Raw genomic sequence first — 15,721 nt, 5'->3', positions numbered from 1 at the left:
AGTTTTCAGTGTGAGCATTTACAACTCAGAAATCAGTCATCAAGCACTACAAATCAGGGCTTGATTTATTGTTGTGTTTATTTTTAGACTTAAGAAAGTCATGGGAAAATGTACATGATGAAGATTAAATTTTAAGATGTGTCCTGCTTTTTGGAGAGCGCACTATTAAACACTTAAAAGTATACCACTGCTCTTATTTGTAAATCATTTCAAAGATAATTCCTGAATAAAGGGTTAACTGAAATCACAGCAGAATTTGGGACAGGCAACAAATTAAATAAATGATTATGATATAGGCTAAAGAACACTGTACTGTAGTAGTCATAATAACACATCTCTGTTTGAGGTTTACAGGGCTCCTTGCTCACATCAGCATTATAAGGTCATGCAAATATTATTGTTTTTGTTTTAATGAAAGCAGAAGCTGATATTCACATAATGCTTTAAGTTTTGCCCAGTGCTTTCCATACAATCTGCTGACATGCATTTATTAAGCACTACTCTATGCCAGGCAACGTGCTAAACAGTAGAGATACAAAGGAAGGCAAAAGACAATTACTTGATCCTTGGAGATAGAGAGGGCAAACTAAGGATGGAGAGCATTTGGGCACAGGGAGACACCTATGCAAAGGCAGGTAGGTGTGTGTGTGTGTGTGTGTGCGTGCGTGCGTGTGTGTGTGTGTGTGTAGATGCAGATACGTTCATACTTTCTTGGATTTTCTTATCTCATCAGTGTGGGTCCTAGCTCCAATGGTGATTTCACAACTGTTATAAATTCCTTCTCAATCCAGTGTTTATGAGACTGTCTGTGCTTATCTAGGCTCATCTTTGATGAATAAATATAGTATTTTTAGCATAACATAACCTGCCAGATTTTGCACTCCATTGGAATATCCATCAAGGTCCCAGGGTCTAAAGGAGAACCTCACAGAGTGCAGAAATATAAATTATACATTAGAGTATAAACCATATATGTATATACACACATGCTGCCTTTTAATCTTTAAAATTATTGTGTGGGTTCAAGTGATAAACTCTCATTGCATGAACATGCAACAAAAATGTATAGTTTGGGGTGTAAGTGGAACTTCAGATTTTCATATCAATGTGCCAATATTTGTTATTAGAAAGTGAAAAACAAATCATAACACATGCAGTTGCATGATATCGGACATTCAAAATATCTAATGACTCTCAAGCATTAGCTTTGAAATGAGGATGTAAATAAAATAATCTCCTTTTTTTCTTTTCTTTTGTTCTCAACAAATCTGAAAGGCATTTTCTGGGCAACAGGATTTGTCAGCAATTATTCTGTTGAGCATCAAGAAAAGAAAACAATAATTAAACACCTTCACTTACACTACTTCCTCTGACTGGATAGGCAAATTTAACAGATGCAAACAAACAACTTAAAAACATTTAAAGTGGTGTTCTACAACAAGCATAGTTACTTTAAATTTGAAACCACTTATGTTAATGCTAGAAAAGCTTTATTATCTATGGACATAGATATTTGTAGTAAACCAAGTCCTATATGATATAGTGAAGTCTCAAAGTTTCTTGTGAACATTAACACCCAGGGGAAATCATTTCCAAATTATCTCCATGACATTCAAATAGCTTGTTCAGACACTGGGAAGTAACACAAAAAGTGGAAGAAGAATATAATAAGGGTTGGATTTTCATAAACTCACCACTGGAGGAATATAGTTAAAACTCAAAAAGAGACTAGCACCTTCTAAACCCTGTCCCTCAAGTATTGGGTCAAAATATAAGCATCAAAGCCACGTTGATCAGTATTCTTGAACATATATCTAAGGAGGAGGCCAGCAAGTTGTTGGACTGAGTCTCTTGGACTCAGGTTTTTAAGACTTCCAGAATGAGGAAGCCAGGAAAGTCTTCTCCACAAGTTTCCTGATTAGTGCATTTCCAGAAGGCTGTGCTCACTCTTTCTGATTCTGTGGGTTAATGGTGGGAGAAATTAAAAGTTGAATCAAAAGAAAAAAGGTGGAATTAAGATCAAAAATATACACTATTACAAGGATTAAGAGAATTTTATGAGTAGGCGAGAAAGAATAGTCAAGATCACACAGAAGGGTTTGCTACCAGGTAAAAAATGGGTTGGTCAGGTTTAAATTTAGCACAGATTTCAATATAATTTGCTGTGCTTGTGTCTCTAAAGAGGTATACAAGTTTTTTTTCTTTCCTTTGTAGTGGAAGACTGTAGGCCAGTCTTGATTTTCTTCTTCCTCTTAACAATAAGACTGTTCTATACCATGTATATTACTCTTAGGAAAAATAGTTTTCTCTAAGCTGTAATGGAAATGTTGAATGGGAAGATTTGTCCCTCAAAATATAATTATAAATGTACCTTCAATGAATATTTACATCATCGACATAATCACCAATAAATATGTAGACCATCTACTGCATACACACTGTACTAATCCATACTTATTTCTAAAATTTTCAGTTATATATATCCAATAGCCAAATTTGCTTAAAGTGAAAAACTTAACATTCTAGATTTTTACAAAATAAAGATGCTTAAGAACAAATGTAGGATTCATAGACATTTTAACTGTGCACCATTGTATAAGAAATGAAAATAATGTCTAAAATTGTAATTAAATTGTCTCTTTTGGCTATTATCCATATAGAATCTACAACCATAGAATATAGGGCTGATATGTAGAATGAGTTTTAAGAAGAGTGCCATCATTTAAAATGATGAAATTACATCTTATGCTCAGAAAATAAAAATTTAAAACCCCTAATTTATGGCTTAACTTAAGACATTTAATTTAGTCTACTGGCTCCAATTAATCTCTGATGAAAAAGCATCCTTTATTAGGTAGAAATGGAATTAGTGACTTTCTAAACAGTTTGGGCTCATTTTTTCTTGAATCTCCGCATGCCCCACCCACTCCTACTGATTTTGGCAGTTAATAAGCTATCATCATCATCAACAACATCAAAAGCAATAAATATTTATTGAGTATTTGCTAATATGCAAAATTTTGTTGGGTATAGAAATAGATTGTATAAAACTTGTTCCATACCCCTGATGTAGTCATGTTGGGAAGACAGGAGATATTAATAAAGACAGTTTCATTCAAGACCTTCTCTGATACTTCACTGTGGACCAAACATGAATCCTAACTTATTAGACAAAAGATGGGAAAATGGTTGTATGGGGGGCAAGTGTTGCTTAAACATGACTCTCATATAAAAAATTCATTCAAAGAGGGGAATTATACATACTTATATGTGTTATATATGCATTATATATTATGTACACATATACATATATACATACATACATATACACATATATATCCACTCAATTAGGTATAGAAATCCAACAGAACAGGAAAGTAGGCAGGTGATAATAGAAAGGAAAGAGTGATAAAAGAGAGAGCAGATTAAGGAAGGCAATGGTCAGAAGCAAAGGACTTTAGACATGGAAATGGAGGGAATAAAAAAAAGAGTGAAAGGGATAAATAAAAGAAAATAGGATGGGAGGAAATTCACGGTAATAAGTTAGGTACATAATATACAGTAGCAAATGACCTTAATAATCCTTTTTTTCTGGGTTCATTTTTAGTTTATTTTTAAAACTAATTTCATTTTTTTATTATTTAATATTTTAGTTTTCAATATTGATTTCCACAAGATTTTGAGTTACAAATTTTCTAGCCATTTTTACCCCCACACACACACTCCAAGATGGCATATATTCTGATTTCCCCATTCCCCAATTAGCCCTCCCTTCTGTCACCGCACTCCACCCCCCCCACCCCCATCCTCTTTCCTCTTACTTTCTTGTAGGGCAGGATAGACTTCTATGTCCCATTCCCTATATATCTTATTTCCCAGTTGCATGCAAAAACAACTTATTTTGAGTGTCTTCTTTTAAAACTTTGAGTTACAAATTCTCTCCCCTCTTCCATTCCCATCCACCCTCCCTAAGAAAGCAAGCAATTCAACATAGGCCACACATGTATCACAATAATCATGTTGTGCAAAACTAACTATATTTCCCTCCATCCTATCCTGTCACCCTTTATTCAATTTTCTCCCTTGACCCTGTCCCTTTTCAAAAATGTTTGCGTTTGATTACCTCCTCCCCCATCTGCCCTTCCTTCTATCATCCCCCCTTTTTTATCCCCTTCCTCCTCCTTCCCTGTGGGATAAGATACCCAATTGAGTCTGTATGTTATTCCCTCCTCAAATCAAATCCAATGAGGACAAAATTCACTCATTCCACCTCACCCGCCCCCGCTTCCCTTCCAACAGAACTGCTGTTTTTTGCCACTTTTATGTGAGATAATTTACCTCATTCTATCTCTCCTTTTCTCCCTCTCTCAATATATTCCTCTCCCACCCCTTAATTTAATTTTATTTTATTGTTAAGATACCATCCCTTCATATTCAACTCACCCTGTGCCCCCCCCTCTCTCTCTACATATATATATATATATATATATATATATATATATATATATATATATGTATGTATGTATTTTATCTTCAGCTACCCTAATACTGAGAAAGGTCTCATGAATTACAAACATCATCTTTCCATGTAGGAATGTAAACAAAACAGTTCCACTTTAGTAAGTTCCTTATGATTTCTCTTTCTTGTTTACTTTGCATGCTTCTCTTGATTCTTGTGTTTGAAAGTCAAATTTTCTATTCAACTCTGGTCTTTTCACTGAGAAAGCTTAAAAGTCCTCTATTTTATTCAAAGTTCATATTTTGCCTTGGAGCATTATACTCAGTTTTACTGGGTAGGTGATTCTTGGTTTTAATCCTAGCTCCATTGACCTCTGGAATATCATATTCTAAGCCCTTTGATCCCTTAATGTAGAAGCTGCTAGATCTTGTATTATCCTGATTGTATTTCCACAATACTCAAATTGCTTCTTTCTGACTGCTTGCAGTGTTTACTCCTTGACCTGGGAACTCTGGAATTTGGTGACAATATTCCTAGGAGTTTTCTTTTTGGGATCATTTTTAAGAGGTGATTGGTGGATTCTTTCAATTTCTATTTTACCCTCTGGTTCTAGAATATCAGGGCAGTGCTCCTTGATAATTTCTTGAAAGATGATGTCCAGGCTCTTTTTTTTGATCATGGCTTTCAGGTAGTCCAGTAATTTTAAAATTATCTCTCCTGGATCTGTTCTCCAGGTCAGTGGTTTTTCCAATGAGATATTTTACATTGTCTTCCATAGTTTCATTCCTTTGGTTCTGTTTCTTGATTTCCCATAAAGTCACTAGCTTCCACTTGCTCCAATCTAATTTTTAGGGTGGTATTTTCTTTGGTGGTCTTTTGGACCTCCTTTTCCATTTGGCTAACTCTGCCTTTCAAGGCATTCTTCTCCTCATTGGCTTTTTGGAGCTCTTTTGCCATTTGGGTTAGTCTATTTTTTAAGGTGTTGTTTTCTTCAATATTTTTTTCTGTATTTTTTGAGTCTCCTTTAGCAAGTCATTGACTTGTTTTTCATGGTTTTCTTGTATCACTCTCATTTCTCTTCCCAATTTTTCCTCTACTTCTCTTACTTTCTTCTCCAAATCCTTTATGAGCTCTTCCATGGCCTGAGACCAATTCATATTTTTCTTGGAGGCTTTTGACGTAGGCTCTTTGACTTTGTTGACTTCTTCTGGCTGTGTGTTTTGATCTTACTTGTCACCAAAAAAAGATTCTAGAGTCTGAATCTGAGTCTGAGTTTGAGTCTGAGTCCTTTTTCGCTGCCTGTTCATGTTCCCAGACAACTATGTAATCCTTGGGCTTTTTGTCAGGGTATGACTGCTTGTAGAATAGAGAGTACTTTGTCCCAATCTTTAGGGGCTGCTATTTTCAGAGCTACTTCTACTCCACCATCACCACAAGCTCTGCCATAGCAGTGCTCCTCCTCCCCCAAGAACTGTCAACCAGGATCACTACCCAGATCCAAGAAGGGCACAGCAAGAGAACCTGTCTGTGTGCCAGCAAAGTGCTCCTTGCATTCCTGCTCTGATCTGCTGCTTAATTCCTCCCACTGTGTGAGCCGGGGACTCCGGAAGCAGCCGACACTGGAGCTCTGGAAGCAGCTGCAGGAGCTTCCTGCTGCTGCCGCAGCCACCATGACACCACCTCTACCACTCCCAGGACTGGCGCTGGACCACTCTCACCCCTATCCAGCATTTTTCCCACTAACCTGCTCCATGGTCTTTGGTGTTTGTGGGTTGAGAAGTCTGGTAACTGCCACAGCTCAATGATTCATGGCCCTCAGGCCTGCTCGCCTGACTCCCAGTCTGATTGGTCCTGGTGTGGCCCACACTGTGCTAATAATCAAGTTTTGATGAACCCAAAGATCCAAGCCTTTGGAGCAAGAAATCACCCTTTGATTAAAAAAATTGCTTGGAAACCTGGGAAGCACTTTAGAAGAAACTAGGCATAGGCAAATATCTCACACCATATACCAAGATAAGGTCAAAATGGATAAAATATTTTGACACAAAGGATGATATAATAAGTAAAATAAGCATCCGTTGAAAAATTTATCAGTCAGACCTATGGCTAAGGGAAGAATTGTCATCAAATAAGAGAGAGGATCACAAGAAGTAAAATAGATAATTTTGGTTACATGAAACTAAAAATTTGCACAAACAAAACTTATGCTGCCAAAATCAAAAGGAGAATAGGAAACTGGGAGAATTTTTACAGCAAGTTTTTCTGATAAAAGCCTCATTTTTCAAATGTATAGGGAACTGAGCCAAATTTATTTTAAAAATTATAGCCATTCCCCAATATATAAATGACCAAAGGATATGAACAGGCAGTTTACAAAAGAAGAAATCAAAGTTATCTACAGTCATATGAAAAAATGCTCTAAATCACTATTAATTAGAGAAATGCAAATTAAAAGAACTCTTGAGATAATCACCCAGCACCTATGAGATTGATTAATATGATGGAAAAGAAAAAAAATTACAAATGCTGGAGGTAATGTGGAAAAATTGGGACACTAATGTACCACTGGTAGAGTTGTGAACTAGTTCAACTATACTGGAGAGCAATTTAGAACTATGCTATATAAATATATCTATATAGCTATATAAAACTTTGCATATCCTTTCATCCTGTAGTACCACTACTAGGACCTACTATATCCCAAAGATACCAAAGGAAAGGAACAGATAATTATCTGTAAAAAAATATTTATAGCAGCCCTTTTTATGGTGACAAAAAATTGGAAATTGATGGGATGTCCATAAGTTAGGGAATGGATGAAGAAGTTGTGATATATGATTGCCATGGAATACTATTATGCTGTAATAAATGATGAGCAGGATGGCTTCAGATAAAACCTGAAAGACATATGAGCTGATACAAAGTGAAGTGAGCAGAACCAGGAGAGCCTTTTACACAGTAACAGCAATATTGTAAGGCTGATAACTGTGAAAGTCTTAGTTAGATATTCTGATAAAAACAGTGATCCAACTCAATTTCAAAGGACCCATGATGAAAAATATTCTCCACCTCCAGAGAAAGAACTGATTAACTCTGCATGAAGATTGCAGCATACTCTTTGTTTTACCTTCTTTGTTTCTATTGGGTGGTTTTAGTATGTTTTCTTTTACAATATGGCTAACACAGAAATAAGTTATGAATGACTTCACATGTATAATCACTATCATATCTCGACTTCTGAAGGGGTATTGGAGTAGCAGGGGGAAGAAGAGAATTTGGAAATGGTTATTTTAAAAGAATATTAAAATTTTTACTAGTAATTGGGAAATATTTAATGAAATAAGCAAAATATATTTAAGATGCTTACTAGATTTCAGGGTTAACAGAATGCTTTGTTTTCTGAGTCTCAAATACATGTGTCAAAATGTCATATATATGATAAATAGTTGCATATGCATACTAATAGACGAAGAGTAGTATATATGATAAATACTGGTATAGACTGGCATAGACTTGAAGATTTATGAAACTAGAAATCTTATCATATATAAGCTTTGTATTTACTTTTACTCTATTGACTAATACAGTGCTTTATATACAATAAGGCCTTAATGAATGTTGGTTGAATTTGAATTTGGCACCATAAAGTCCTCACTGTTGATAAATGATTACATAAGGTATAATGTTGTCTGTCCTATACTGCTATTTGTCAGATAGAGCTAAACATATACAGGGGTCTAGAAAGCTCTGGAAACTTCTCACAAAGCTTCCTTTAAGTCCTTTCCCTACAGAGTTTCCAACCTGATCTTCATTTTTTTACTTAAAATCATTCATTACTCTTTAAATAGTTTCCCAGCAATTTGGACCAACTTGATCATCTTTTAATCTCTTCTCACTAAGCATATAGGATTCTTTTCACCATAATCTTCAATATTTCTGAGCAATGAAGTTGAAATATTTTTTTCATCTTTGTATATCTCCACATGGTGACAACTAGACTTGAGCTTCATAAAACAGAGAATATTTTTAGTGCCCCATTTTTCCCTAACTTAAAACTATCTGTTAGGATCTGCTTTCAAGACAAATGATGGTTAATCTTTCTTTTCATCAGAAGGAAAACTGGATTCTTATAGTCATTAGTTCTCAGTCTAGAATTAATCTGTTGAAGCCTGGTAGTTCATCTGTCCATAGGCAGCAATTAATGAAAATGGCTATTTTGCAATAGTCTTTATGGAGAAAAAGAAAGCAGTGTAAGCAATTCAAAGTTTCTGGATTAGAAAGATGGGAAATATATTATTTTTAAAACCATAGATTTTTATTCTTTATTCTAATTTTTAATTATTTTTAATATTTTGCTTAAGACAGTGTTGCTTTATACTGATACTACTCAGACATGATTAGTCAGCTTAATTTGAATAACTATAATCTGATGCCAAGTTATTAAATATACTTAAGAGGTACTGCCTTTATTCTCAGTTATGGAGGACAGTAATCTAAAACAACTTTCCCCTTGAATAGCAAGGAAATTAAAATTGGCTTTTCTTGTTTCAAGAAACTTAATTCCTGATTGTTTTTGGTGAATTTGTGATATTTTATTTTGGATATAATAAATTATATAATTATGAAATTAAATTTATTTTGAAGTATGATATACTATTTCCCCCCTTTATTCTCTTCTCTATCAAAAGAACAGAAATGTTAATAATTAAGAGTTTTTCCCCCACAGCAGATAAAATAATGCCAATGTAGTCTTTTCTGATTTTCTCTTTTTATATACCCAAATGTGATTTCTCCTTTTTTCAAAGCCACATGGAATTCTTTTTTAACCTAGCTCATGGGATATATAATATTCCACTAACTTACCTTGCAAACATTTATTTAGCTTATCTTTTATCCTTTACTTGATCATCAGTTCCTTCAGGCAGTGATTTTACCATTGCTCTGTCTCATTGTCCAGTACAAAGCTTCCTTCATAGTAAACTTTAAAAAATGAATGAATGAAACAGAAAAAGATAGATATTAATGATTGAAAGAGAATTTCAAAATACTAATATTCATTTTTTTACTAGTGTGACTCTAAATTGAATATAAGATGAGAGATTTAGAATGAATATCTTTAATGAAAGAAACCCCAGGGATTTTTTGAGGTGGAAGATATTTGAGTATTGAATATCTTTTGTTGTTGAATTCTATTCTGGTTACCAGGGTTTGTGAGAATTTGAGGATGATGATATATTTCCACCACAGCACCCTCAAATAGCAAGGACTTCTATGAGAATACATGACTCAATTATTTTGTTAGGAGAGCAAAAAGACATTCCAACATACTATTGACTTGGAATTCACTTATTATTTTCAAAGAGAATAGATTAATGGAAAGATGTAATTTGTTGTTAGATATGTAACAAATAGCATAGTTTTGTACATGTCTAGAGGCTATTTCTCTATCCAAAGTGTACAATGGCCACCTCTGTTCTCTTTCATTACTTTTCTGAAGAAGAATTTGACTGTACAATAAAAGGAAATATTTTTGGATGTTGTATTTACTTGGCAGCTAGATCCAGGTTTGGTATTCCAGTGAGTCAACCAGGGAGCTTCAGTTTCATTCAGCATTCCAGAGCTACTTCAGATTATCTGTCCAAATGCCAGTTCTCTTTGCTGAAAAAGGATGTGTACATAAGAGAAGAAAAATGTCTGGTGACCTCAGGGACATTCTGAATTTACAAAACATCATATGTGCTTTATGGGTATTTCTCCAGGGTAATATATACAAATGCATAAAATACATCGAAATATGTGCTATACTCATTTTAGAGTCAGGATAGTAATCATTGAAAGAGCACTGGAGCAGCCTTTAGTAATGCCAATAACTTGCCTATTAGGTGACTAAACCTCTTAATTTTCCCAAAATTCAATTCTCTCACATATAAATTTGGGGTTCCAAATATTTCCCTACAGCAATATTTTAAGTTTTTTAAGGGCAAGGATCATGCATTATCCTACTTTTGTGGGCCTCAATTCTAGCATAATTTTGGCCATATGAGATTCTCAATAGATTCCAGTTGATTCTTCCTTTAAAAGATTACTGTGAAGATCAAATGAAACAATTAAGTGAAAACATGGAAATAAATTCAAAAGTATAAAACACTATATACTTTACAGGGCTCCTAGCTGTACGTTGTAATCAGTATGGTAACGCTCATAAAACATTTTTTCTTCCTATTCTAATCTCTATCACCTTATGTTCATCTTTTATATGATTTTTAAAGGATAAGTATACAAAGACTGGCATAAATGCTGTTGTCTTTTAACTGTGAATCCAATCTTGTAAATATCCCTTACCAGGAATGCCCTACTAATAAGGAAGGCAGGGTGATGCTATGTAAAAACCCCTGGACTATGGAAAAATCCTCAGTTTTAGTCCTGGCCCTTCCATTAAATAGGTATAAGAACATTGGGAAGTCACCTATACTCTCAAAGTTCTGCCTATAAAATGAGAAGGTGGCATCAGATGATGTTTTAAGGACCCTTAGCATCCTCTGATACTAGGATTAGTTCAGCAGCTTTTGAAAGCCAGATTGTCATTAGCAAACAACATCCTAAAAACTGAAGGATCAAGGTCAAAGGTACAGGAATGACAAAAGGTAGTACTTCTGGTTAAGAATAGTGATTAATCCTCCAAACAGCCATGAAACCAAATTTTGATCCTAGGATCCTTTCTCTTATTATATTCTTCCTAATTCATAATCAGGCCTTTTCTCTATATTAAAACTGGATTTTTATCATTTAAAGAATTTGATGTTTTAACACTAAATAGGGAAAAAAGTTTTTATAAGAACTTCAATTAAAATGTAGAGAAAGAACAGATGGAAAGTGAAAAAAGGAATTTTGGTCTTGACATTAAGCCTAGCTTTGTGACATCACTAAAGTCATTTAATTCATTTCTGTCTCCATTTCCTCACAGGTAAGATAAGAGGGGTGAACAAGATAACCCCTAATATGTTCTGTATGAATCTAACTTTCTATGACTATAGGATGATTTCACTCTCAAGATTCAAATAGGAATACAATTTGTCGATTGTGAAGAAAAAATAAACTTGTTGGTATCATCTTAATGTCTTTGTGTGTTGGATCACTAAACTTTTGTATATATTAATGAAGCCATTCCTCCTTATTTTACAGTTATTAGTAGATGATTTTCATTTATCTATTAGTTAACATTCACTTAAAATGCATTTATTACATATCTACTAAGTGCTAGGCACTGGGATATTCAGGACTCAAGTAAATATGTGACATCGTTGATTTGGAAGTCTCAACAATGCAATCAGTCAAATATCATTCAATCAATCAATCTTCATTAAGTGTCTACTATGTGCCAGGTAATGTGCTAAACATTGGGGATACAGAAAGAGGCAAAAGTCAGTCTCTGCACTCAAGGAGCTCAAAATTTAATCGGAGAGACAACATACAAACAAATATATAAAAGTACACACAGTATGTACAATATAATTAGGAAGTAATTATCACAGGGGTGCATTAGAATTAAGATGGTTTGGCAAAGGCTTCTTATAGAAGGTGGGATTTTACTTGGAACTGAAAGGAATCCAGGGAAGTTAGTAGTCAGAGTAGAAGAGGGGGTGGTATTCCAGGCATGGGGGCCAGCCAGAGAGAATGCCTACAGCCAAGAGATGAAATACAGCAAGGAGACCAGTGTCACTGGATCAGAGTATGTATTGGGCAATAAGATATGAGAAAACTGGAAAGATAAGAGGGGGCTAGGTTGCCAACAGCTTTGAATGCCAAGTGGAGCATTTTGCATTTGCTCCTAGAGGCAACAGGAAGCCATTGGAGTTTATTGAGTAGGAGGCTAACATTATTGGACCTGTGTTTTAGGAAAATTACTTTAGTTACTAAATGCCTTCTTCGTGCTAAACACTGGAGATACAAAGACAAAAAACAAAAAGTCTCTGCTCTCAAGAAGCTCATATTCTAATGATTGAAACAACATGCAAACAACAAGGCACAAACAAGATATATACAGCATAAATTATTAGTCTCTGAAGGAATGTTCTAAGATTTAGGAAGACTGAGAAGGGCTTCTAAAGAAGATCAGACTTCAGATGAGATTGGGCAGCTAGTTGTCACAATGGACTGAACAATGGATCTGGAATCAGGAATACCTGAGTTCAAATCCAGCCCAAGATATTTACTAGCTTACTAGTTCTGGGTACGTCATTTGACCTCTGCCTGATTCAGTTTCCTCAGCTATAAAATGAGGCTAATAATAGCACCTTTGTACCAGTGTTGCCATGAGGATAAAATAAAATACTATTTGTAAAATGATTTGAAAATTCCTAAATACAATACAAATGCCTATTATTATTATTAATTACTTGAAGAAATGAATTACTAGGGAAACTAGGAGGCAGAGATAAGTTTGCTACAGGGAGCCCACTAAACATTTTGAAAGTCATCCTTACATTCGCCCAACACTGTTGGGGTCCTAGGGCAGTACTCTCAATATCAACTTACCATCATGTGAAAAGGCTGTCTTCTTTTCCTAGCAGATATTTCCTTGATGTCATTTCTCCCTCCTTTTCATCTTTGAAGTTGGTTATGTTTCAATCTACTCATGTCCACAATGTACTTTTCCACTGCCCTATTAGTGATAATTCAATTTTAATTCTCCAGAAACTGCTCTATTCCATGTCTGGCTGCTATGCAGCAATATTGTTGGAATGTTGTGATTTTCAGAATGGGCCTTTTATTCCATTAGAAACTTGGGGCCACTAGAGTTTGTTAATTCAAACTTTTCTCATCCTCATATACAAATCCGGGCCCAAATTGTTGGCCATCTGTACTGTCTGTGCCAAATATATACATACATATACTTAAATATATACAAGTATTTATATAGATATACACACATATATGTATCTGTGTCTATGTGTGTCTATGCACATGCAGATACACACACCCATATTATATACACACACATATACACACGTATCTCCTAATGGACAGATTCTCTATTTTGTCCATCAAAGGCATATGATAATTCATGTAATGGACAGTCTTCGTCTACTTTTTCTGTGTGTTTGATTAGGCCAAACAAACCTTTTTGAGTGGTTCCAGAATTCTTCCAGAAGACTCAACAGTGTTTCAGGGTTTTATGTACCTAACACAATGTCAGACACAAACAGGAGCATCTGGAGGATGTCACTGCCCAGAGAATCCATGTTCAACTTGGACCCTATAGTGCATTTCCTTCATGGTGTTGGACATCTTTGGTTGTACAACCTTGCTTCATGGTTGCTTTTTTGGTTGGTATTAACATTATCTTCTCACACACACACACACACACACACACACACACACACACATATCTTTATTTTATCTCTCAGTGACCCTATTGTGTCTCCTCAAGCATGGACCTCTTCAGCGTACATTTAGGACAATCTGGGAGCTTTTCCTTTCATTGTTCTCTTTCATGCTATTTCTAACTATTCTATGTGTGCATCTAGAATTATCATATTACTATCCAAATGTTATCATTAAACAGGATTATTTCAGTTGTGTTTTTCAAGAAATTTTGGTTATTTTGATGTGAGTATTGGAGACACCTTGTTGGAAAGATTTTTTAAATTAGCATTTTGCTATATTAAATCAATTTTTTGTTTTGTCTTTATAATGTATAAACAAGCACCATGGAATCTATTCCGTATATCTTCATTCATTTTTGCAATGGTAAATGTGCGGTAAATTGTTTTATGCTACTTTTGCAAGCCTGCTTGCTTCCTGATGCTGTTTTTGTTCATCATTCACTTTCAAAGAGGACCAGTAACATCACAGGTGATATCTTGACTTGCATGTGAATTGAATTTAAGTGAGGCACAGTTGCACAGTCTTCAGCTTTACTTTCTCTTCCTGAGTCATTGAAGTTCAGTAGTAGGACAAAAGTCCGGAAGACTGGAGATGACCCAGGATGCAGTGGATGACCTTGGCATCTTTGATGGCTGACCAATCCCTAAGCACTCCACAGCACCTGCTTTGGCCTCCTTCATGATTGTTGTAACAAATATTTCTAATCTACCCATTTTACCAGGGAAAGTCTTCACATTCTTGGGGTAGATATCCTTCTAATTTACTGACAAGCCTGTCATTTACCCTCAACCTAGTTTAGCTTATCTGCAGAGATGGTTTAGCAGGATGTGTTCACTAAGCATGCTATAGCTTCTTAGATCTAAAAGTGAGAGTTGGGAGACAGTGGACGCCGAATATGGATGAACAGTCCTGCAAAGGGCTCAGGAAACCCTCACGCCAGAGGAGTTAGTCCTCCCTGAACACCCAATGCACCCTGATAATAAGGATGCCACCAAGGTAGATGACTTTCAATGATTTTAAAATGTTAAGAGAGCAGGCCTAGAACTGTTTTTATGATCACCTATTTGGATAGTATACATTAGATCTGTTTTTTCCCCACATTTTTTATTTCTTTCTCTGTGACCCCTACTGTGTCTCCTCAGGTATGGATATCCTAAATATACAACTAGAACAAAATGGAAGATATTTTCTCCTTTGTTCTCTTTAATGTTATATTCATCTCTGCTATAGGCACATCTATAATTATATAAAGTATTAGAGTCCAACTGTGGTGGTTCCATCACCATTAAAGGTGAAAACTGTTTGTTATAGTAACCTTTATAGAGCTTTTTTGTTTCCTTTTTTCTTCCTTTCGCATTCATCTGTAGTTATTTTTCTCATAAATTCCCTAAGATGATTTTGCGTAGTTAGATTTCTTTCCAAGTTTTCCTTAATCAGGTTTTACCCTCTATTGCTTCTTTCTACTTCATGAGACAATACTGTTCATAATCATTCATCATGCCTCTTTATAAGATTTTACAAACAATTTAATGGTATTAACTGGCACTGGCCACCATATCTCTTCCCTTACCAAATAAATCAAATGTTTTCTGACAGTTGTGTTTTGGGGGCACTTTTTAGTCTTCTTGTTATGGCATTATATTTACATTGGTTAAGCATCAATATAAAATTACTATAGCACATTCAGGTGTCCTTTATGTTGTGTTGTTTTTCTCCCATTTTTTCATTTCTAATTACTTGATTAGATTGGGAATTAGTTTCTTCTATTTTGTTACAGATTTTTTTATACTTATTCTTCTTGATTTTGCTAAATCTGATCTTTGCTCTGATAATTTGGTGGTGTGAATATATGTAGACGGCTAATTCAGAGATAAC

This window comes from Trichosurus vulpecula, chromosome 4 (assembly GCF_011100635.1).
Source record: "Trichosurus vulpecula isolate mTriVul1 chromosome 4, mTriVul1.pri, whole genome shotgun sequence".
NCBI lineage: Eukaryota > Metazoa > Chordata > Mammalia > Diprotodontia > Phalangeridae > Trichosurus > Trichosurus vulpecula.
Note: the sequence above shows the minus strand (reverse complement) of the source record.